Source organism: Sebastes umbrosus, chromosome 21, assembly GCF_015220745.1.
Source record: "Sebastes umbrosus isolate fSebUmb1 chromosome 21, fSebUmb1.pri, whole genome shotgun sequence".
Taxonomy (NCBI): domain Eukaryota; kingdom Metazoa; phylum Chordata; class Actinopteri; order Perciformes; family Sebastidae; genus Sebastes; species Sebastes umbrosus.
The window spans coordinates 26,064,899-26,091,891 of NC_051289.1; the positions used below are offsets into that span (position 1 = coordinate 26,064,899).

At 37.4% G+C, this 26,993-nt stretch overlaps 1 long non-coding RNA gene across 1 annotated transcript; it reads left to right on the plus strand.

Annotated features, from left to right (window-relative positions):
- The first annotated feature begins 21,637 nt into the window (after positions 1-21,637).
- Positions 21,638-25,217, plus strand: LOC119480361. The gene is made up of 3 exons (XR_005204895.1): positions 21,638-21,687; positions 24,122-24,353; positions 24,686-25,217. It is a non-coding gene; the product is annotated as an uncharacterized LOC119480361 (long non-coding RNA).
- Positions 25,218-26,993: the final 1,776 nt, after the last annotated feature.

Here is a 26,993-nt window from a genome sequence, read left to right on the forward strand (position 1 = left end):
ACAGAAATCATTGACTTCATCAGAGGAACTATGACTACTACTATGTTGATGTAAATTTAAAAAAAAAAAATACACAATAGGTGTACGATAGTACAATAGTAAGTTCAACATACTTTTGTGCGAATAAACAGTTGTATGTGTCTTTTCGGACACACTGAGAAGTAATTAACGTCATTACTTCCCCCTTGCCGGTTCGATACGCGTGACCATGGTAACCTGTGCCAACCTCATGTGTTAAAATCAACGGTTTGTGAGATATAGAGTCTGAATTAATTTCAAATATTTATTAAACCGAGCAAAGTGAAATCTTATATTTACAGTTAAATTGAAGTGTTATTGATGTTACAGAACTGTCTGTCGACATGTATTATCAACGTTGTCTTCACTACCGCATTGCATTGTGGGATATTTCTGCCAACGTAATGTTCAGCGTTGCATACTGTAATATTTTACTGGAAATAGTATGCAATTTGCGTACTATAGGTTTTATACTTAGGTTTCGGACCTACTAAAATATCTCACATACTGTTTTAGTGTACTAAATAGCATGTTAGTATGGAATTTTGGACACAACCACAAACTGTGATGTCACTGATGATGTCACAGTTTATGTGACATGATCATTTATGATCTCACAGATGAAACCACTGATGATGTCACAGGAATGTTAGTTTAGTCTGAATGAAGGAGATCATTGACTTCATCAAGGGAACTGTGAATACGACTATGTTAATGTTGATTAAAAAAAATCTAAATAAAGTAAAATATGCTACCTAAAAAAAAACACTAAGACAAATGAAAAGCATTAATGCTTAATGCATTAATGCTTTCCCTTCGTGGTTAATGGCGTTGCCTTGCGTCTGCGTCGGGCAACCTTCCGTCTGCTGACAGTGGAGGACCTGCGAGTCTTCGGCCTTCGGTCCCCGTCTGCGAGTGGCCTGACGTCCTACGCGTGGCAGTATCAACAAAACACTTGTTTTTTGATCTGTGGTTGATGGGCGTAACGGGGGTTCTATAAGTAAACTTTCGACGACGTTCCCTGATGTCACTTATGATGTCACAGTTTATGTGACATCATTTATGACATCACAATGGCAACATTCCATCATGTCACTGATGATGTCACAGGAGAGTTAGTTTAATCTGATTGTCAAGACTTTCTGGCAATTGTAGTGTCCCATGTGTCTACTACTACTCTGTCAATCTCTGTGAGAAATCATTGACTTCATTGAAGGAACTATGACTACTACTATGTTGATGTTAATTTGAAAAACCTAAAGGTATCTTTTATTATTAAGCAGGTTTAAACAAGCAGTCAGGAGTACTATGCATGTGTGATGTCACAAATCTACGATATATGGAACATTTAAATGTAAATGTGTCCCAGTTTATTTCAAGTTGCAGTGTATGTGAATGACATCAGCTGACAGAAAGTAAACATGGACCTAAACTGTTGCCTAGCAACGCAATAATGTTGCAGTTCCATTGAAATGCACTAAAACGGAGCGTTTCAGACAGAGGGTGAATACAGGTATATGTCAGGCAGACAGCATGAGGAAAATAACGTTTTTTTTTAACATTACAGCATGTAAACATATGGGACCTTTAAAAAAATGAAGGGCACTGTCATTTTGATGCTTGGGCTACATGTTTATTGGCATAGCCTAGCGTCTGCGTTGGACAATTCTATGGCAAGCTGTTTTAACATTTAATAGCTAAGCTTGACTATCTGGAATTAACATTAGAGATATCCACAATTGCATTTTGATTAGTTGTAATGACATTAGAACGGAAAAGAATGCTGTCATATATAGCGGCACAGAATATCACAATTACTGATCAAATGCTTTGATATAGAGTAGAATACAATAGCATCATAAAGAGCGTGATAGAATGCTGACATATAGAGCTGAATAGAGATTCCTATGACATCATCATTTATGATGTCACAGAGGCAACATTCTATGATGTCAATGATAATATTGCAGTTTATGTAACATTATCATTTATGATGTCACAGAGGCAACATTCCATGATCTCAATGACGATGTCACAGGAATGTTAGTTTAATCTGAATGACAGAAATCATTGACTTCATCAGAGGAACTATGACTACTACTATGTTGATGTAAATTTAAAAAAAAAAAATACACAATAGGTGTACGATAGTACAATAGTAAGTTCAACATACTTTTGTGCGAATAAACAGTTGTATGTGTCTTTTCGGACACACTGAGAAGTAATTAACGTCATTACTTCCCCCTTGCCGGTTCGAGACGCGTGACCATGGTAACCTGTGCCAACCTCATGTGTTAAAATCAACGGTTTGTGAGATATAGAGTCTGAATTCATTTCAAATATTTATTAAACCGAGCAAAGTGAAATCTTATATTTACAGTTAAATTGAAGTGTTATTGATGTTACAGAACTGTCTGTCGACATGTATTATCAACGTTGTCTTCACTACCGCATTGCATTGTGGGATATTTCTGCCAACGTAATGTTCAGCGTTGCATACTGTAATATTTTACTGGAAATAGTATGCAATTTGCGTACTATAGGTTTTATACTTAGGTTTCGGACCTACTAAAATATCTCACATACTGTTTTAGTGTACTAAATAGCATGTTAGTATGGAATTTTGGACACAACCACAAACTGTGATGTCACTGATGATGTCACAGTTTATGTGACATGATCATTTATGATCTCACAGATGAAACCACTGATGATGTCACAGGAATGTTAGTTTAGTCTGAATGAAGGAGATCATTGACTTCATCAAGGGAACTGTGAATACGACTATGTTAATGTTGATTAAAAAAAATCTAAATAAAGTAAAATATGCTACCTAAAAAAAAACACTAAGACAAATGAAAAGCATTAATGCTTAATGCATTAATGCTTTCCCTTCGTGGTTAATGGCGTTGCCTTGCGTCTGCGTCGGGCAACCTTCCGTCTGCTGACAGTGGAGGACCTGCGAGTCTTCGGCCTTCGGTCCCCGTCTGCGAGTGGCCTGACGTCCTACGCGTGGCAGTATCAACAATGCATTAATACTTTCCCTTCGTGGTTAATGGCGTTGCCTAGCGTCTGCGTCGGGCAACCCTCCGTCTGCTGACAGTGGAGGACCTGCGAGTCTTCGGTCTTCGGTCTTCGGTCCCCGTCTGCGAGTGGCCTGTCGTCCTACGCGTGGCAGTATCAACAAAACACTTGTTTTTTGATCTGTGATTGATGGGCGTAACGGGGGTTCTATAAGTAAACTTTCGACGACGTTCCCTGATGTCATAAATGATGTCACATAAACTGTGACATCATAAGTGACATCATTCCATCATGTCACGGATGATGTCACAGGAGAGTTAGTTTAATCTGATTGTCAAGACTTTCTGGCAATTGTAGTGTCCCATGTGTCTACTACTACTCTGTCAATCTCTGTGAGAAATCATTGACTTCATTGGAGGAACTATGACTACTACTATGTTGATGTTCATTTGAAAAACCTAAATACGGTGAAATTTATTTAACTGTTCTATGCCTTAAAGGACCCATATTATAAAAAGTGAGATGTTCAGTTATTTTTTTATTATTAAGCAGGTTTAAACAAGCAGTCAGGAGTACTATGCCTGTGTGATGTCACAAATCGAGAAAGTAAACATGGATCTAAACTGTTGCCTAGCAACGCAATTATGTTACAGATCCATTGAAATGCACTAAAACGGAGCGTTTCAGACAGAGGGTGAATACAGGTAGAGTCAGGCAGACAGCATGAGGAAAATAAAGTTGTTTTTTTTAACATTACAGCATGTAAACATATGGGACCTTTATAAAAATGAAGGGCACCGTCATTTTGATGTTTGGACTACATGTTTATTGGCATTGCCTAGCGTCTGCGTTGGACAATTCTATGGCAAGCTGTTTTAACATTTAATAGCTAAGCTTGACTATCTGGAATTAATATTAAAGATATCCACAATTGCATTTTGATTAGTCGTAATGACATTAGAGCGGTAAAGAATGCTGTCATATATAGCGGCAAAAAATATCACAATTGCTGATCAAATGCTTTGATATAGAGTAGAATACAATAGCATCATAAAGAGCGTGATAGAATGCTGTCATATAGATCAGAATAGACATTCCTGTGGCATCATCATTGATGATGTCACAGAGGCAACATTCCATGATCTCAATGATAATGTTGCAGTTTATGTAACATAATCATTTATGATGTCACAGAGGCAACATTCCATGATCTCAATGACGATGTCACAGGAATGTTAGTTTAATCTGAATGACAGAAATCATTGACTTCATCAGAGGAACTATGACTACTACTATGTTGATGTAAATTTAAAAAAAAAAAATACACAATAGGTGTACGATAGTACAATAGTAAGTTCAACATACTTTTGTGCGAATAAACAGTTGTATGTGTCTTTTCGGACACACTGAGAAGTAATTAACGTCATTACTTCCCCCTTGCCGGTTCGAGACGCGTGACCATGGTAACCTGTGCCAACCTCATGTGTTAAAATCAACGGTTTGTGAGATATAGAGTCTGAATTAATTTCAAATATTTATTAAACCGAGCAAAGTGAAATCTTATATTTACAGTTAAATTGAAGTGTTATTGATGTTACAGAACTGTCTGTCGACATGTATTATCAACGTTGTCTTCACTACCGCATTGCATTGTGGGATATTTCTGCCAACGTAATGTTCAGCGTTGCATACTGTAATATTTTACTGGAAATAGTATGCAATTTGCGTACTATAGGTTTTATACTTAGGTTTCGGACCTACTAAAATATCTCACATACTGTTTTAGTGTACTAAATAGCATGTTAGTATGGAATTTTGGACACAACCACAAACTGTGATGTCACTGATGATGTCACAGTTTATGTGACATGATCATTTATGATCTCACAGATGAAACCACTGATGATGTCACAGGAATGTTAGTTTAGTCTGAATGAAGGAGATCATTGACTTCATCAAGGGAACTGTGAATACGACTATGTTAATGTTGATTAAAAAAAATCTAAATAAAGTAAAATATGCTACCTAAAAAAAAACACTAAGACAAATGAAAAGCATTAATGCTTAATGCATTAATGCTTTCCCTTCGTGGTTAATGGCGTTGCCTTGCGTCTGCGTCGGGCAACCTTCCGTCTGCTGACAGTGGAGGACCTGCGAGTCTTCGGCCTTCGGTCCCCGTCTGCGAGTGGCCTGACGTCCTACGCGTGGCAGTATCAACAAAACACTTGTTTTTTGATCTGTGGTTGATGGGCGTAACGGGGGTTCTATAAGTAAACTTTCGACGACGTTCCCTGATGTCACTTATGATGTCACAGTTTATGTGACATCATTTATGACATCACAATGGCAACATTCCATCATGTCACTGATGATGTCACAGGAGAGTTAGTTTAATCTGATTGTCAAGACTTTCTGGCAATTGTAGTGTCCCATGTGTCTACTACTACTCTGTCAATCTCTGTGAGAAATCATTGACTTCATTGAAGGAACTATGACTACTACTATGTTGATGTTAATTTGAAAAACCTAAAGGTATCTTTTATTATTAAGCAGGTTTAAACAAGCAGTCAGGAGTACTATGCATGTGTGATGTCACAAATCTACGATATATGGAACATTTAAATGTAAATGTGTCCCAGTTTATTTCAAGTTGCAGTGTATGTGAATGACATCAGCTGACAGAAAGTAAACATGGACCTAAACTGTTGCCTAGCAACGCAATAATGTTGCAGTTCCATTGAAATGCACTAAAACGGAGCGTTTCAGACAGAGGGTGAATACAGGTATATGTCAGGCAGACAGCATGAGGAAAATAACGTTTTTTTTTAACATTACAGCATGTAAACATATGGGACCTTTAAAAAAATGAAGGGCACTGTCATTTTGATGCTTGGGCTACATGTTTATTGGCATAGCCTAGCGTCTGCGTTGGACAATTCTATGGCAAGCTGTTTTAACATTTAATAGCTAAGCTTGACTATCTGGAATTAACATTAGAGATATCCACAATTGCATTTTGATTAGTTGTAATGACATTAGAACGGAAAAGAATGCTGTCATATATAGCGGCACAGAATATCACAATTACTGATCAAATGCTTTGATATAGAGTAGAATACAATAGCATCATAAAGAGCGTGATAGAATGCTGACATATAGAGCTGAATAGAGATTCCTATGACATCATCATTTATGATGTCACAGAGGCAACATTCTATGATGTCAATGATAATATTGCAGTTTATGTAACATTATCATTTATGATGTCACAGAGGCAACATTCCATGATCTCAATGACGATGTCACAGGAATGTTAGTTTAATCTGAATGACAGAAATCATTGACTTCATCAGAGGAACTATGACTACTACTATGTTGATGTAAATTTAAAAAAAAAAAATACACAATAGGTGTACGATAGTACAATAGTAAGTTCAACATACTTTTGTGCGAATAAACAGTTGTATGTGTCTTTTCGGACACACTGAGAAGTAATTAACGTCATTACTTCCCCCTTGCCGGTTCGAGACGCGTGACCATGGTAACCTGTGCCAACCTCATGTGTTAAAATCAACGGTTTGTGAGATATAGAGTCTGAATTCATTTCAAATATTTATTAAACCGAGCAAAGTGAAATCTTATATTTACAGTTAAATTGAAGTGTTATTGATGTTACAGAACTGTCTGTCGACATGTATTATCAACGTTGTCTTCACTACCGCATTGCATTGTGGGATATTTCTGCCAACGTAATGTTCAGCGTTGCATACTGTAATATTTTACTGGAAATAGTATGCAATTTGCGTACTATAGGTTTTATACTTAGGTTTCGGACCTACTAAAATATCTCACATACTGTTTTAGTGTACTAAATAGCATGTTAGTATGGAATTTTGGACACAACCACAAACTGTGATGTCACTGATGATGTCACAGTTTATGTGACATGATCATTTATGATCTCACAGATGAAACCACTGATGATGTCACAGGAATGTTAGTTTAGTCTGAATGAAGGAGATCATTGACTTCATCAAGGGAACTGTGAATACGACTATGTTAATGTTGATTAAAAAAAATCTAAATAAAGTAAAATATGCTACCTAAAAAAAAACACTAAGACAAATGAAAAGCATTAATGCTTAATGCATTAATGCTTTCCCTTCGTGGTTAATGGCGTTGCCTTGCGTCTGCGTCGGGCAACCTTCCGTCTGCTGACAGTGGAGGACCTGCGAGTCTTCGGCCTTCGGTCCCCGTCTGCGAGTGGCCTGACGTCCTACGCGTGGCAGTATCAACAAAACACTTGTTTTTTGATCTGTGGTTGATGGGCGCAACGGGGGTTCTATAAGTAAACTTTCGACGACGTTCCCTGATGTCACTTATGATGTCACAGTTTATGTGACATCATTTATGACATCACAATGGCAACATTCCATCATGTCACTGATAATGTCACAGGAGAGTTAGTTTAATCTGATTGTCAAGACTTTCTGGCAATTGTAGTGTCCCATGTGTCTACTACTACTCTGTCAATCTCTGTGAGAAATCATTGACTTCATTGAAGGAACTATGACTACTACTATGTTGATGTTAATTTGAAAAACCTAAATACGGTCAAATTTATCAAACTGTTCTAAGCCTTAAAGGTCCCATATTATAAAAAGTGAGATGTTCAGGTATCTTTTATTATTAAGCAGGTTTAAACAAGCAGTCAGGAGTACTATGCATGTGTGATGTCACAAATCTACGATATATGGAACATTTAAATGTAAATGTGTCCCAGTTTATTTCAAGTTGCAGTGTATGTGAATGACATCAGCTGACAGAAAGTAAACATGAACCTAAACTGTTGCCTAGCAACGCAATTATGTTGCAGTTCCATTGAAATGCACTAAAACGGAGCGTTTCAGACAGAGGGTGAATACAGGTATATGTCAGGCAGACAGCATGAGGAAAATACCGTTTTTTTTTAACATTACTGCATGTAAACATATAGGACCTTTAAAAAAATGAAGGGCACCGTCATTTTGATGCTTGGGCTACATGTTTATTGGCATAGCCTAGCGTCTGCGTTGGACAATTCTATGGCAAGCTGTTTTAACATTTAATAGCTAAGCTTGACTATCTGGAATTAACATTAGAGATATCCACAATTGCATTTTGATTAGTTGTAATGACATTAGAACGGAAAAGAATGCTGTCATATATAGCGGCACAGAATATCACAATTACTGATCAAATGCTTTGATATAGAGTAGAATACAATAGCATCATAAAGAGCGTGATAGAATGCTGACATATAGAGCTGAATAGACATTCCTATGACATCATCATTTATGATCTCACAGAGGCAACATTCTATGATGTCAATGATAATGTTGCAGTTTATGTAACATTATCATTTATGATGTCACAGAGGCAACATTCTATGATGTCAATGATAATGTTGCAGTTTATGTAACATTATCATTTATGATGTCACAGAGGCAACATTCCATGATCTCAATGACGATGTCACAGGAATGTTAGTTTAATCTGAATGACAGAAATCATTGACTTCATCAGAGGAACTATGACTACTACTATGTTGATGTAAATTTAAAAAAAAAAAATACACAATAGGTGTACGATAGTACAATAGTAAGTTCAACATACTTTTGTGCGAATAAACAGTTGTATGTGTCTTTTCGGACACACTGAGAAGTAATTAACGTCATTACTTCCCCCTTGCCGGTTCGAGACGCGTGACCATGGTAACCTGTGCCAACCTCATGTGTTAAAATCAACGGTTTGTGAGATATAGAGTCTGAATTAATTTCAAATATTTATTAAACCGAGCAAAGTGAAATCTTATATTTACAGTTAAATTGAAGTGTTATTGATGTTACAGAACTGTCTGTCGACATGTATTATCAACGTTGTCTTCACTACCGCATTGCATTGTGGGATATTTCTGCCAACGTAATGTTCAGCGTTGCATACTGTAATATTTTACTGGAAATAGTATGCAATTTGCGTACTATAGGTTTTATACTTAGGTTTCGGACCTACTAAAATATCTCACATACTGTTTTAGTGTACTAAATAGCATGTTAGTATGGAATTTTGGACACAACCACAAACTGTGATGTCACTGATGATGTCACAGTTTATGTGACATGATCATTTATGATCTCACAGATGAAACCACTGATGATGTCACAGGAATGTTAGTTTAGTCTGAATGAAGGAGATCATTGACTTCATCAAGGGAACTGTGAATACGACTATGTTAATGTTGATTAAAAAAAATCTAAATAAAGTAAAATATGCTACCTAAAAAAAAAACACTAAGACAAATGAAAAGCATTAATGCTTAATGCATTAATGCTTTCCCTTCGTGGTTAATGGCGTTGCCTTGCGTCTGCGTCGGGCAACCTTCCGTCTGCTGACAGTGGAGGACCTGCGAGTCTTCGGCCTTCGGTCCCCGTCTGCGAATGGCCTATCGTCCTACGCGTGGCAGTATCAACAATGCATTAATACTTTCCCTTCGTGGTTAATGGCGTTGCCTAGCGTCTGCGTCGGGCAACCCTCCGTCTGCTGACAGTGGAGGACCTGCGAGTCTTCGGTCTTCGGTCTTCGGTCCCCGTCTGCGAGTGGCCTGTCGTCCTACGCGTGGCAGTATCAACAAAACACTTGTTTTTTGATCTGTGATTGATGGGCGTAACGGGGGTTCTATAAGTAAACTTTCGACGACGTTCCCTGATGTCACTTATGATGTCACATAAACTGTGACATCATAAGTGACAACATTCCATCATGTCACGGACGATGTCACAGGAGAGTTAGTTTAATCTGATTGTCAAGACTTTCTGGCAATTGTAGTGTCCCATGTGTCTACTACTACTCTGTCAATCTCTGTGAGAAATCATTGACTTCATTGGAGGAACTATGACTACTACTATGTTGATGTTCATTTGAAAAACCTAAATACGGTGAAATTTATTTAACTGTTCTATGCCTTAAAGGACCCATATTATAAAAAGTGAGATGTTCAGTTATTTTTTTATTATTAAGCAGGTTTAAACAAGCAGTCAGGAGTACTATGCCTGTGTGATGTCACAAATCGAGAAAGTAAACATGGATCTAAACTGTTGCCTAGCAACGCAATTATGTTACAGATCCATTGAAATGCACTAAAACGGAGCGTTTCAGACAGAGGGTGAATACAGGTAGAGTCAGGCAGACAGCATGAGGAAAATAAAGTTGTTTTTTTTAACATTACAGCATGTAAACATATGGGACCTTTATAAAAATGAAGGGCACCGTCATTTTGATGTTTGGACTACATGTTTATTGGCATTGCCTAGCGTCTGCGTTGGACAATTCTATGGCAAGCTGTTTTAACATTTAATAGCTAAGCTTGACTATCTGGAATTAATATTAAAGATATCCACAATTGCATTTTGATTAGTCGTAATGACATTAGAGCGGTAAAGAATGCTGTCATATATAGCGGCAAAAAATATCACAATTGCTGATCAAATGCTTTGATATAGAGTAGAATACAATAGCATCATAAAGAGCGTGATAGAATGCTGTCATATAGATCAGAATAGACATTCCTGTGGCATCATCATTGATGATGTCACAGAGGCAACATTCCATGATCTCAATGATAATGTTGCAGTTTATGTAACATAATCATTTATGATGTCACAGAGGCAACATTCCATGATCTCAATGACGATGTCACAGGAATGTTAGTTTAATCTGAATGACAGAAATCATTGACTTCATCAGAGGAACTATGACTACTACTATGTTGATGTAAATTTAAAAAAAAAAAATACACAATAGGTGTACGATAGTACAATAGTAAGTTCAACATACTTTTGTGCGAATAAACAGTTGTATGTGTCTTTTCGGACACACTGAGAAGTAATTAACGTCATTACTTCCCCCTTGCCGGTTCGAGACGCGTGACCATGGTAACCTGTGCCAACCTCATGTGTTAAAATCAACGGTTTGTGAGATATAGAGTCTGAATTAATTTCAAATATTTATTAAACCGAGCAAAGTGAAATCTTATATTTACAGTTAAATTGAAGTGTTATTGATGTTACAGAACTGTCTGTCGACATGTATTATCAACGTTGTCTTCACTACCGCATTGCATTGTGGGATATTTCTGCCAACGTAATGTTCAGCGTTGCATACTGTAATATTTTACTGGAAATAGTATGCAATTTGCGTACTATAGGTTTTATACTTAGGTTTCGGACCTACTAAAATATCTCACATACTGTTTTAGTGTACTAAATAGCATGTTAGTATGGAATTTTGGACACAACCACAAACTGTGATGTCACTGATGATGTCACAGTTTATGTGACATGATCATTTATGATCTCACAGATGAAACCACTGATGATGTCACAGGAATGTTAGTTTAGTCTGAATGAAGGAGATCATTGACTTCATCAAGGGAACTGTGAATACGACTATGTTAATGTTGATTAAAAAAAATCTAAATAAAGTAAAATATGCTACCTAAAAAAAAACACTAAGACAAATGAAAAGCATTAATGCTTAATGCATTAATGCTTTCCCTTCGTGGTTAATGGCGTTGCCTTGCGTCTGCGTCGGGCAACCTTCCGTCTGCTGACAGTGGAGGACCTGCGAGTCTTCGGCCTTCGGTCCCCGTCTGCGAGTGGCCTGACGTCCTACGCGTGGCAGTATCAACAAAACACTTGTTTTTTGATCTGTGGTTGATGGGCGTAACGGGGGTTCTATAAGTAAACTTTCGACGACGTTCCCTGATGTCACTTATGATGTCACAGTTTATGTGACATCATTTATGACATCACAATGGCAACATTCCATCATGTCACTGATGATGTCACAGGAGAGTTAGTTTAATCTGATTGTCAAGACTTTCTGGCAATTGTAGTGTCCCATGTGTCTACTACTACTCTGTCAATCTCTGTGAGAAATCATTGACTTCATTGAAGGAACTATGACTACTACTATGTTGATGTTAATTTGAAAAACCTAAAGGTATCTTTTATTATTAAGCAGGTTTAAACAAGCAGTCAGGAGTACTATGCATGTGTGATGTCACAAATCTACGATATATGGAACATTTAAATGTAAATGTGTCCCAGTTTATTTCAAGTTGCAGTGTATGTGAATGACATCAGCTGACAGAAAGTAAACATGGACCTAAACTGTTGCCTAGCAACGCAATAATGTTGCAGTTCCATTGAAATGCACTAAAACGGAGCGTTTCAGACAGAGGGTGAATACAGGTATATGTCAGGCAGACAGCATGAGGAAAATAACGTTTTTTTTTAACATTACAGCATGTAAACATATGGGACCTTTAAAAAAATGAAGGGCACTGTCATTTTGATGCTTGGGCTACATGTTTATTGGCATAGCCTAGCGTCTGCGTTGGACAATTCTATGGCAAGCTGTTTTAACATTTAATAGCTAAGCTTGACTATCTGGAATTAACATTAGAGATATCCACAATTGCATTTTGATTAGTTGTAATGACATTAGAACGGAAAAGAATGCTGTCATATATAGCGGCACAGAATATCACAATTACTGATCAAATGCTTTGATATAGAGTAGAATACAATAGCATCATAAAGAGCGTGATAGAATGCTGACATATAGAGCTGAATAGAGATTCCTATGACATCATCATTTATGATGTCACAGAGGCAACATTCTATGATGTCAATGATAATATTGCAGTTTATGTAACATTATCATTTATGATGTCACAGAGGCAACATTCCATGATCTCAATGACGATGTCACAGGAATGTTAGTTTAATCTGAATGACAGAAATCATTGACTTCATCAGAGGAACTATGACTACTACTATGTTGATGTAAATTTAAAAAAAAAAAATACACAATAGGTGTACGATAGTACAATAGTAAGTTCAACATACTTTTGTGCGAATAAACAGTTGTATGTGTCTTTTCGGACACACTGAGAAGTAATTAACGTCATTACTTCCCCCTTGCCGGTTCGAGACGCGTGACCATGGTAACCTGTGCCAACCTCATGTGTTAAAATCAACGGTTTGTGAGATATAGAGTCTGAATTCATTTCAAATATTTATTAAACCGAGCAAAGTGAAATCTTATATTTACAGTTAAATTGAAGTGTTATTGATGTTACAGAACTGTCTGTCGACATGTATTATCAACGTTGTCTTCACTACCGCATTGCATTGTGGGATATTTCTGCCAACGTAATGTTCAGCGTTGCATACTGTAATATTTTACTGGAAATAGTATGCAATTTGCGTACTATAGGTTTTATACTTAGGTTTCGGACCTACTAAAATATCTCACATACTGTTTTAGTGTACTAAATAGCATGTTAGTATGGAATTTTGGACACAACCACAAACTGTGATGTCACTGATGATGTCACAGTTTATGTGACATGATCATTTATGATCTCACAGATGAAACCACTGATGATGTCACAGGAATGTTAGTTTAGTCTGAATGAAGGAGATCATTGACTTCATCAAGGGAACTGTGAATACGACTATGTTAATGTTGATTAAAAAAAATCTAAATAAAGTAAAATATGCTACCTAAAAAAAAACACTAAGACAAATGAAAAGCATTAATGCTTAATGCATTAATGCTTTCCCTTCGTGGTTAATGGCGTTGCCTTGCGTCTGCGTCGGGCAACCTTCCGTCTGCTGACAGTGGAGGACCTGCGAGTCTTCGGCCTTCGGTCCCCGTCTGCGAGTGGCCTGACGTCCTACGCGTGGCAGTATCAACAATGCATTAATACTTTCCCTTCGTGGTTAATGGCGTTGCCTAGCGTCTGCGTCGGGCAACCCTCCGTCTGCTGACAGTGGAGGACCTGCGAGTCTTCGGTCTTCGGTCTTCGGTCCCCGTCTGCGAGTGGCCTGTCGTCCTACGCGTGGCAGTATCAACAAAACACTTGTTTTTTGATCTGTGATTGATGGGCGTAACGGGGGTTCTATAAGTAAACTTTCGACGACGTTCCGTGATGTCACTTATGATGTCACAGTTTATGTGACATCATAAGTGACAACATTCCATCATGTCACGGACGATGTCACAGGAGAGTTAGTTTAATCTGATTGTCAAGACTTTCTGGCAATTGTAGTGTCCCATGTGTCTACTACTACTCTGTCAATCTCTGTGAGAAATCATTGACTTCATTGGAGGAACTATGACTACTACTATGTTGATGTTCATTTGAAAAACCTAAATACGGTGAAATTTATTTAACTGTTCTATGCCTTAAAGGACCCATATTATAAAAAGTGAGATGTTCAGTTATTTTTTTATTATTAAGCAGGTTTAAACAAGCAGTCAGGAGTACTATGCCTGTGTGATGTCACAAATCGAGAAAGTAAACATGGATCTAAACTGTTGCCTAGCAACGCAATTATGTTACAGATCCATTGAAATGCACTAAAACGGAGCGTTTCAGACAGAGGGTGAATACAGGTAGAGTCAGGCAGACAGCATGAGGAAAATAAAGTTGTTTTTTTTAACATTACAGCATGTAAACATATGGGACCTTTATAAAAATGAAGGGCACCGTCATTTTGATGTTTGGACTACATGTTTATTGGCATTGCCTAGCGTCTGCGTTGGACAATTCTATGGCAAGCTGTTTTAACATTTAATAGCTAAGCTTGACTATCTGGAATTAATATTAAAGATATCCACAATTGCATTTTGATTAGTCGTAATGACATTAGAGCGGTAAAGAATGCTGTCATATATAGCGGCAAAAAATATCACAATTGCTGATCAAATGCTTTGATATAGAGTAGAATACAATAGCATCATAAAGAGCGTGATAGAATGCTGTCATATAGATCAGAATAGACATTCCTGTGGCATCATCATTGATGATGTCACAGAGGCAACATTCCATGATCTCAATGATAATGTTGCAGTTTATGTAACATAATCATTTATGATGTCACAGAGGCAACATTCCATGATCTCAATGACGATGTCACAGGAATGTTAGTTTAATCTGAATGACAGAAATCATTGACTTCATCAGAGGAACTATGACTACTACTATGTTGATGTAAATTTAAAAAAAAAAAATACACAATAGGTGTACGATAGTACAATAGTAAGTTCAACATACTTTTGTGCGAATAAACAGTTGTATGTGTCTTTTCGGACACACTGAGAAGTAATTAACGTCATTACTTCCCCCTTGCCGGTTCGAGACGCGTGACCATGGTAACCTGTGCCAACCTCATGTGTTAAAATCAACGGTTTGTGAGATATAGAGTCTGAATTAATTTCAAATATTTATTAAACCGAGCAAAGTGAAATCTTATATTTACAGTTAAATTGAAGTGTTATTGATGTTACAGAACTGTCTGTCGACATGTATTATCAACGTTGTCTTCACTACCGCATTGCATTGTGGGATATTTCTGCCAACGTAATGTTCAGCGTTGCATACTGTAATATTTTACTGGAAATAGTATGCAATTTGCGTACTATAGGTTTTATACTTAGGTTTCGGACCTACTAAAATATCTCACATACTGTTTTAGTGTACTAAATAGCATGTTAGTATGGAATTTTGGACACAACCACAAACTGTGATGTCACTGATGATGTCACAGTTTATGTGACATGATCATTTATGATCTCACAGATGAAACCACTGATGATGTCACAGGAATGTTAGTTTAGTCTGAATGAAGGAGATCATTGACTTCATCAAGGGAACTGTGAATACGACTATGTTAATGTTGATTAAAAAAAATCTAAATAAAGTAAAATATGCTACCTAAAAAAAAACACTAAGACAAATGAAAAGCATTAATGCTTAATGCATTAATGCTTTCCCTTCGTGGTTAATGGCGTTGCCTTGCGTCTGCGTCGGGCAACCTTCCGTCTGCTGACAGTGGAGGACCTGCGAGTCTTCGGCCTTCGGTCCCCGTCTGCGAGTGGCCTGACGTCCTACGCGTGGCAGTATCAACAAAACACTTGTTTTTTGATCTGTGGTTGATGGGCGTAACGGGGGTTCTATAAGTAAACTTTCGACGACGTTCCCTGATGTCACTTATGATGTCACAGTTTATGTGACATCATTTATGACATCACAATGGCAACATTCCATCATGTCACTGATGATGTCACAGGAGAGTTAGTTTAATCTGATTGTCAAGACTTTCTGGCAATTGTAGTGTCCCATGTGTCTACTACTACTCTGTCAATCTCTGTGAGAAATCATTGACTTCATTGAAGGAACTATGACTACTACTATGTTGATGTTAATTTGAAAAACCTAAAGGTATCTTTTATTATTAAGCAGGTTTAAACAAGCAGTCAGGAGTACTATGCATGTGTGATGTCACAAATCTACGATATATGGAACATTTAAATGTAAATGTGTCCCAGTTTATTTCAAGTTGCAGTGTATGTGAATGACATCAGCTGACAGAAAGTAAACATGGACCTAAACTGTTGCCTAGCAACGCAATAATGTTGCAGTTCCATTGAAATGCACTAAAACGGAGCGTTTCAGACAGAGGGTGAATACAGGTATATGTCAGGCAGACAGCATGAGGAAAATAACGTTTTTTTTTAACATTACAGCATGTAAACATATGGGACCTTTAAAAAAATGAAGGGCACTGTCATTTTGATGCTTGGGCTACATGTTTATTGGCATAGCCTAGCGTCTGCGTTGGACAATTCTATGGCAAGCTGTTTTAACATTTAATAGCTAAGCTTGACTATCTGGAATTAACATTAGAGATATCCACAATTGCATTTTGATTAGTTGTAATGACATTAGAACGGAAAAGAATGCTGTCATATATAGCGGCACAGAATATCACAATTACTGATCAAATGCTTTGATATAGAGTAGAATACAATAGCATCATAAAGAGCGTGATAGAATGCTGACATATAGAGCTGAATAGAGATTCCTATGACATCATCATTTATGATGTCACAGAGGCAACATTCTATGATGTCAATGATAATATTGCAGTTTATGTAACATTATCATTTATGATGTCACAGAGGCAACATTCCATGATCTCAATGACGATGTCACAGGAATGTTAGTTTAATCTGAATGACAGAAATCATTGACTTCATCAGAGGAACTATGACTACTACTATGTTGATGTAAATTTAAAAAAAAAAAATACACAATAGGTGTACGATAGTACAATAGTAAGTTCAACATACTTTTGTGCGAATAAACAGTTGTATGTGTCTTTTCGGACACACTGAGAAGTAATTAACGTCATTACTTCCCCCTTGCCGGTTCGAGACGCGTGACCATGGTAACCTGTGCCAACCTCATGTGTTAAAATCAACGGTTTGTGAGATATAGAGTCTGAATTCATTTCAAATATTTATTAAACCGAGCAAAGTGAAATCTTATATTTACAGTTAAATTGAAGTGTTATTGATGTTACAGAACTGTCTGTCGACATGTATTATCAACGTTGTCTTCACTACCGCATTGCATTGTGGGATATTTCTGCCAACGTAATGTTCAGCGTTGCATACTGTAATATTTTACTGGAAATAGTATGCAATTTGCGTACTATAGGTTTTATACTTAGGTTTCGGACCTACTAAAATATCTCACATACTGTTTTAGTGTACTAAATAGCATGTTAGTATGGAATTTTGGACACAACCACAAACTGTGATGTCACTGATGATGTCACAGTTTATGTGACATGATCATTTATGATCTCACAGATGAAACCACTGATGATGTCACAGGAATGTTAGTTTAGTCTGAATGAAGGAGATCATTGACTTCATCAAGGGAACTGTGAATACGACTATGTTAATGTTGATTAAAAAAAATCTAAATAAAGTAAAATATGCTACCTAAAAAAAAACACTAAGACAAATGAAAAGCATTAATGCTTAATGCATTAATGCTTTCCCTTCGTGGTTAATGGCGTTGCCTTGCGTCTGCGTCGGGCAACCTTCCGTCTGCTGACAGTGGAGGACCTGCGAGTCTTCGGCCTTCGGTCCCCGTCTGCGAGTGGCCTGACGTCCTACGCGTGGCAGTATCAACAAAACACTTGTTTTTTGATCTGTGGTTGATGGGCGCAACGGGGGTTCTATAAGTAAACTTTCGACGACGTTCCCTGATGTCACTTATGATGTCACAGTTTATGTGACATCATTTATGACATCACAATGGCAACATTCCATCATGTCACTGATAATGTCACAGGAGAGTTAGTTTAATCTGATTGTCAAGACTTTCTGGCAATTGTAGTGTCCCATGTGTCTACTACTACTCTGTCAATCTCTGTGAGAAATCATTGACTTCATTGAAGGAACTATGACTACTACTATGTTGATGTTAATTTGAAAAACCTAAATACGGTCAAATTTATCAAACTGTTCTAAGCCTTAAAGGTCCCATATTATAAAAAGTGAGATGTTCAGGTATCTTTTATTATTAAGCAGGTTTAAACAAGCAGTCAGGAGTACTATGCATGTGTGATGTCACAAATCTACGATATATGGAACATTTAAATGTAAATGTGTCCCAGTTTATTTCAAGTTGCAGTGTATGTGAATGACATCAGCTGACAGAAAGTAAACATGAACCTAAACTGTTGCCTAGCAACGCAATTATGTTGCAGTTCCATTGAAATGCACTAAAACGGAGCGTTTCAGACAGAGGGTGAATACAGGTATATGTCAGGCAGACAGCATGAGGAAAATACCGTTTTTTTTAACATTACTGCATGTAAACATATAGGACCTTTAAAAAAATGAAGGGCACCGTCATTTTGATGCTTGGGCTACATGTTTATTGGCATAGCCTAGCGTCTGCGTTGGACAATTCTATGGCAAGCTGTTTTAACATTTAATAGCTAAGCTTGACTATCTGGAATTAACATTAGAGATATCCACAATTGCATTTTGATTAGTTGTAATGACATTAGAACGGAAAAGAATGCTGTCATATATAGCGGCACAGAATATCACAATTACTGATCAAATGCTTTGATATAGAGTAGAATACAATAGCATCATAAAGAGCGTGATAGAATGCTGACATATAGAGCTGAATAGACATTCCTATGACATCATCATTTATGATCTCACAGAGGCAACATTCTATGATGTCAATGATAATGTTGCAGTTTATGTAACATTATCATTTATGATGTCACAGAGGCAACATTCTATGATGTCAATGATAATGTTGCAGTTTATGTAACATTATCATTTATGATGTCACAGAGGCAACATTCCATGATCTCAATGACGATGTCACAGGAATGTTAGTTTAATCTGAATGACAGAAATCATTGACTTCATCAGAGGAACTATGACTACTACTATGTTGATGTAAATTTAAAAAAAAAAAATACACAATAGGTGTACGATAGTACAATAGTAAGTTCAACATACTTTTGTGCGAATAAACAGTTGTATGTGTCTTTTCGGACACACTGAGAAGTAATTAACGTCATTACTTCCCCCTTGCCGGTTCGAGACGCGTGACCATGGTAACCTGTGCCAACCTCATGTGTTAAAATCAACGGTTTGTGAGATATAGAGTCTGAATTAATTTCAAATATTTATTAAACCGAGCAAAGTGAAATCTTATATTTACAGTTAAATTGAAGTGTTATTGATGTTACAGAACTGTCTGTCGACATGTATTATCAACGTTGTCTTCACTACCGCATTGCATTGTGGGATATTTCTGCCAACGTAATGTTCAGCGTTGCATACTGTAATATTTTACTGGAAATAGTATGCAATTTGCGTACTATAGGTTTTATACTTAGGTTTCGGACCTACTAAAATATCTCACATACTGTTTTAGTGTACTAAATAGCATGTTAGTATGGAATTTTGGACACAACCACAAACTGTGATGTCACTGATGATGTCACAGTTTATGTGACATGATCATTTATGATCTCACAGATGAAACCACTGATGATGTCACAGGAATGTTAGTTTAGTCTGAATGAAGGAGATCATTGACTTCATCAAGGGAACTGTGAATACGACTATGTTAATGTTGATTAAAAAAAATCTAAATAAAGTAAAATATGCTACCTAAAAAAAAACACTAAGACAAATGAAAAGCATTAATGCTTAATGCATTAATGCTTTCCCTTCGTGGTTAATGGCGTTGCCTTGCGTCTGCGTCGGGCAACCTTCCGTCTGCTGACAGTGGAGGACCTGCGAGTCTTCGGCCTTCGGTCCCCGTCTGCGAATGGCCTATCGTCCTACGCGTGGCAGTATCAACAATGCATTAATACTTTCCCTTCGTGGTTAATGGCGTTGCCTAGCGTCTGCGTCGGGCAACCCTCCGTCTGCTGACAGTGGAGGACCTGCGAGTCTTCGGTCTTCGGCCTTCGGTCCCCGTCTGCGAGTGGCCTGTCGTCCTACGCGTGGCAGTATCAACAAAACACTTGTTTTTTGATCTGTGATTGATGGGCGTAACGGGGGTTCTATAAGTAAACTTTCGACGACGTTCCCTGATGTCATAAATGATGTCACATAAACTGTGACATCATAAGTGACAACATTCCATCATGTCACTGATGATGTCACAGGAGAGTTAGTTTAATCTGATTGTCAAGACTTTCTGGCAATTGTAGTGTCCCATGTGTCTACTACTACTCTGTCAATCTCTGTGAGAAATCATTGACTTCATTGGAGGAACTATGACTACTACTATGTTGATGTTCATTTGAAAAACCTAAATACGGTGAAATTTATTTAACTGTTCTATGCCTTAAAGGACCCATATTATAAAAAGTGAGATGTTCAGTTATTTTTTTATTATTAAGCAGGTTTAAACAAGCAGTCAGGAGTACTATGCCTGTGTGATGTCACAAATCGAGAAAGTAAACATGGATCTAAACTGTTGCCTAGCAACGCAATTATGTTACAGATCCATTGAAATGCACTAAAACGGAGCGTTTCAGACAGAGGGTGAATACAGGTAGAGTCAGGCAGACAGCATGAGGAAAATAAAGTTGTTTTTTTTAACATTACAGCATGTAAACATATGGGACCTTTATAAAAATGAAGGGCACCGTCATTTTGATGTTTGGACTACATGTTTATTGGCATTGCCTAGCGTCTGCGTTGGACAATTCTATGGCAAGCTGTTTTAACATTTAATAGCTAAGCTTGACTATCTGGAATTAATATTAAAGATATCCACAATTGCATTTTGATTAGTCGTAATGACATTAGAGCGGTAAAGAATGCTGTCATATATAGCGGCAAAAAATATCACAATTGCTGATCAAATGCTTTGATATAGAGTAGAATACAATAGCATCATAAAGAGCGTGATAGAATGCTGTCATATAGATCAGAATAGACATTCCTGTGGCATCATCATTGATGATGTCACAGAGGCAACATTCCATGATCTCAATGATAATGTTGCAGTTTATGTAACATAATCATTTATGATGTCACAGAGGCAACATTCCATGATCTCAATGACGATGTCACAGTAATGTTAGTTTAATCTGAATGACAGAGATCATTGACTTCATCAGAGGAACTATGACTCCTACTATGTTGATGTTAATTTAAAAAAAAAAAACAACAACTTCATAATAGGTATGATAGTACAATAGTAAGTTCAACATACTTTTGTGTGAATAAACAGTAGTATGTGTCTTTTCAGTCACACTGAGAAGTAAGTTACGTCATTACTTCCCCCTTGCTGGTTGGAGACGCATAACCATGGTAACCTGTGCCAACCTCATGTGTTAGAATCGACGGTTTGTGAGATGCAAAGTCTGAATTCATTTCAAATATTTATTAAACCGAGCAAAGTGAAATCTTATATTTACATTTAAATTGAAGTTTTATTGATGTTACAGAGCTGTCTGTCGACGTCTATTATGAACGTTGTCTTCACTACCGCATTGCATTGTGGGATATTTACGCCACCGTAATGTTCAAAGTTGCATACTGTAATATTTTACAGGAAATAGTATGCAATTTGCGTACTATAGGTTTTATACTAAGGTTTCGGACCTACTGAAATATCTCACATACTGTTTAGCGTACTAAATAGCATGTAAGTATGGAATTTTGGACGCAACGACAAACTGTGATGTCACTGATGAGGTCACAGTTTATGTGACATGATCATTTATGATCTCACAGATGAAACCACTGATGATGTCACGGGAATGTTAGCTTAGTCTGAATGACAGAGATCATTGACTTCATCAAGGGAACTGTGAATACAACTATGTTAATGTTAATTAAAAAAATCTAAATACAGTAAAATATACTACCTAAAAAAAAAGCACTAAGGCAAATGACCCTTTGTGTTCATGAATACTACTATGTGATTGTTAATTAAAACAATCTAAATAAAGTAAAATATGCTACCTAGAAAAAAACACTAAGACAATTGAAAAGCATTAATGCTTAATGCATTAATGCTTTCCCTTCGTGGTTAATGGCGTTGTCTAGCGTCTGCGTCGGGCAACCCTCCGTCTGCTGACAGTGGAGGACCTGCGAGTCTTCGGTCTTCGGTCCCTGTCTGCGAGTGGCCTGACGTCCTACGCGTGGTATTGTCAAAAAACACTTCTTTTTTGATCTGTGATTGATGGGCGTAAAGGTGGTTCTATAAGTACATTTTCGATGACGTTCCGCGATGTCACTTATGATGTCACAGTTTATGTGACATCATAAGTGACAACATTCCATCATGTCACTGATGATGTCACAGTGACAGTGATTTTCTAGTTTCATATGATGCCACTATCTTCTAACCATAAACCCGAGCCTGGTACGGCCTCCAAAAGACAGTAAATTCGGTTGGGTCTTTAAATAAAAAAAAATAATTTGCTAACATCTGGCGGGCCAAATCAAACCTGATGGCGGGCAAACTTTGGCCCGCGGGCCCCACTTTGGACAGCCCTGGTATAAACCAATCCTTTGGTCAATAATTGTATTGTAGTGTAGTGTAATATAATATATAATAATGGCAGGAGGGGTAATATTAGTGTCCTGTGTCACTTCTGGAAAGTGGCGTTGGTTTAACCAGTGAAGATCTGAACCACTTCATGAACCAGTCACACGGTACGGCCGGGCAGCGAGGCTTCGGACGTCATCAATGACGTCATTGGTCTAAAACGATCTCGATACGCGCATCGCGGAAAACTTCCTGGATTACTCGACACGCGCTCCGAAGTCTTGACACAGCACCTAACATCACTACTGGAGACTGTAAAACGGCAGTGGTCGGTAGTTGAAAGTAAATACAAGTGAGTTAGTCATCTCGTTTGCTGTTGTTAGCTGCTAATTAGCCGCAGGCTAACTGCTCGCGCTTGGAAGTGCGGACATCCCCGTGACTTTCCCTCGATGAAAACGTTTCCTTGTTTACTGCTTCAAGAAGCCGGCTAATACAAACGGTCCATTAACCTTTTATTTCATTGTAATTTCATCCACAATGAAAGCTAATTTATCTGATGTGATTTAAGCAGTAAGAAAAAGGCATTGAAGTTACATTAGCCTCATTAGCTATTATGCTGCCTTTGAAGTTAATTTTGTAATTTAAATAAATTATAAGTTAAATAAGTTAAAAAGTGAGCTAAAAAAGGTTAAAACATTGAAAAACTTGTGATTCATTTGTGTTAGTTCATATTGTGTGCTGCTGAAAGTGTTTCTACATGCTTCTGCCTCAGGGAACATTTGTCTGTAAGTAATATGTTTAAATAATTAGCAAGCCGCTCTTGTATAGGAATATTATGTTAGTATGTTTTTTATAGTTTTGGTAAAACATGTACTCTGCTACCTAGCGGTTAGGCTACAGCGGGTAGCTAGTTCTGCTCAGTATTGACTGTGTGGTGAAGTTGCTGTGGTTTTTTGAGCTGTGTTCTTTCATACATTACAGTGCTGCTTTATATTTGGTAGAAATTGTGTATTGTTATCATAATTATGAGTGTAATTCCTACTTTCTAGCCTATATGGATGCGTTAATGATTGTGTACTATGTTACCTGACTTATGTCCTTATTTTTGTAATGTTTCAGTTTTACAACCAAAGTAAATCCAGAAGAGGATACCAACCATTAAAATACAAGAAAAGTCAAGCCTTGTGTGTTTATTGGAGGACTTTGAATGTTAACTGACTGTCTAGCTCTGCTAGAGGGAACGCATTGCAAGGTCAGTACAGCTATACTGTATGTTCATGTAGACACCTCGTGGTTTTCTGCCTGGACGCCGTCGGTTTGTCCTCGTCCAGCCTTCTCAGCACAGAAATCGGTGAGCATGATCATTTCATTTCAATGAGGGATTTCATTTGATTTTGCATTAATGGAGTCATTGTACTGAAATATTGTGTAGGTACAAGCTGTTTATTTACAAGGTTATTCCATGAATGGAAGTAATTTTATTTTGCACTTTATGTAACTTTTTGCTGATTTCTATGGCAGCGAAACTGTTTTGATCTATAACTTGCCATGTTAAAGGGCAAGTACAAAAATATAATGATTTAATTTAAAGTTTGTGTCAATGCAAATTACATGATGTAACTACAGACAAAATAGATAGATAATTGATACTCATGATATTTCTCTAACCCTGTCTGTTGACAGGTCAGGTTTTTTCTTTTTGGTTTGTTTTGTGCCTTGGACCTTCCAGTGATGTAGATGGCGAGCTATCCCACCTAGATCTAGAGAGGAGAGACCTAAGAGATCCTGTGGTCCCTGGACAGGTCCTGCTGCACTCTGCGGTGTGGTAGGCCCAGTCTCTGCAGACACCCTCACACTCAGCCCTATCAAACAATTCCCCCTCTTTCCCACACACTTGCCCCTGGAACTCTGAACACTGAACACCCCAGACTTTGTTTTTTCCTCATTTATAGAACTCTGAGCTCATTCCTATTTTTTTGGGACCTCTTTTTATTGGACTTCGACTTGATTCAACATGTGAACTTACAATTTCATTCCAGGAACTGTGTGTTAGTGGCTGAGTAGTAGGATATCCTCCTTCAGTGAATGCTGTTTGTACATTTTTTGATATTATTATTTTTTGGTTATCATGAGTGTTTGAACTGGATGTGAATTTTGAAACCTAAACTTGAATTTAGGGTTGATACGGAAAATGAAAGGGTGCACCCAAGGTAAAGTTGAGATATTGTGAACTTGATATTGCAGTATTTCCTTTGTTATAATTGTGACAAATCTTTTCTCATATTTCTATACTACTAAAGTATAGAAGTATAGTATATTTTTGCATTTAAATCCCTGCCTCTGAGTCTCCTTTAAACATTCCACTGTGCTCCAGTGGTCAAACCTAGCCCCTATGCTAGCCCATATATTATCTCACATTCTCATATTGTAGCATTTACTATTGATTAGGGATGTCACGGTACCAGAACTCTAGTAGTCGATACCAATACCAGTGAATTTCCACGATTCTCGATACTAAATTCGATACCACGGTAAAAAAAAAAAAAGGAAAATGATGAGACTTTATTCTTCAGGTATAGCTCGATGACTGTAAGAAAACAGCAGAGGCTGTACACGCACACACACACTCTCTCTATATATCCTCAGATTGCAAGCAGTAGTTTAAGTTCATTGAAATGGTGACAGACCATTAGACCATTAAATATTTATTTAAAATGCTAGTGTTATATTTTGATGACAATAAAAAAAGGACCACTTTTCAGAGATTTTGCAGTGGACAAGAAAAGATAGAGGTTCAGTTTTTTTAGTTCGGTTCAGTTTCCCCCCCTCCGAGTGAGTTCTCTTCTCAGGCGAATCAATGAAGTTATTAGTTCAGTTATTTCCACACGAGTGAGTCCTTTTCTCGAACAAATTAATAAAGGATCTCTGAAAAAGTAAACAAACCCAACATCTCGACGCTGTTGTGTGTGTGTGCGTGTGTGTCAAACTCCGACACACAGAGAGCAGAGGACAGAAGCCTTCGAAGAGTTGCTCGCCAAACGGAAAATCCACCCGCATTTGGCACTTGTTAATTTCGGACCCTGCAGGCATCGTACGGTACCTTTGGTACTGTAGTAAACGAGTACCGTCACGTTTTTAGAATTTTGGCATCGACTTGGTACCGAAGTATCGGTACTCGTGACATCCCTACTGTTGATCCTTAATAAGTGTTACATTAAAAATAACGAACGTTAGCTAACATTAGCTTATATCAATTAGCTAACAATAAGGAACGTTAGCTAACATTAACTTATATCAATTAGCTAACAATAAGGAACGTTAGCTAACATTAGCTTATATCAATTAGCTAACAATAAGGAACGTTAGCTAACATTAACTTATATCAATTAGCTAAGAATAAGGAACGTTAGCTAACATTAGCTTATATCAATTAGCTAACAATAAGGAACGTTAGCTAACATTAGCTTATATCAATTAGCTAACAATAAGGAACGTTAGCTAACATTAACTTTTATCAATTAGCTAACAATAAGGAATGTTAGCTACCTCTTATCTGATGATACGGAAGCAAACGTTTTGTAAAGATGTAACATTAACTTGAACAGTTGATAATATGACAAATGCTTAAAGGAAAATGTGATATGAAAGTACTAGTTTTTAATACTAGTACTTTTTAATTAATTGTCATAAATGAACTACACCACGGTCACATGAGCGTGAGTATACACATCGAGGCTGTAAAGGAGGACGAGTCAGCGTGATGACGTTTAGGAGTCTCATTTAGCCACTTGTTGGCAACCGCCTGTTTTAAGACACATAAAGGCTTCAAAGTTCACGAGTGGGATATTTACTGACTTATTTTATATATCGTAGAACAAAACGTTAAAATCTCTTCAGCTTGTGTTAACCACAGACCTTATTTTAGCCATCTAACTAAAAACCCATCGACTTCCAGACGAGGGAACCGGAAGTGCTAAAATGCTAACTCATT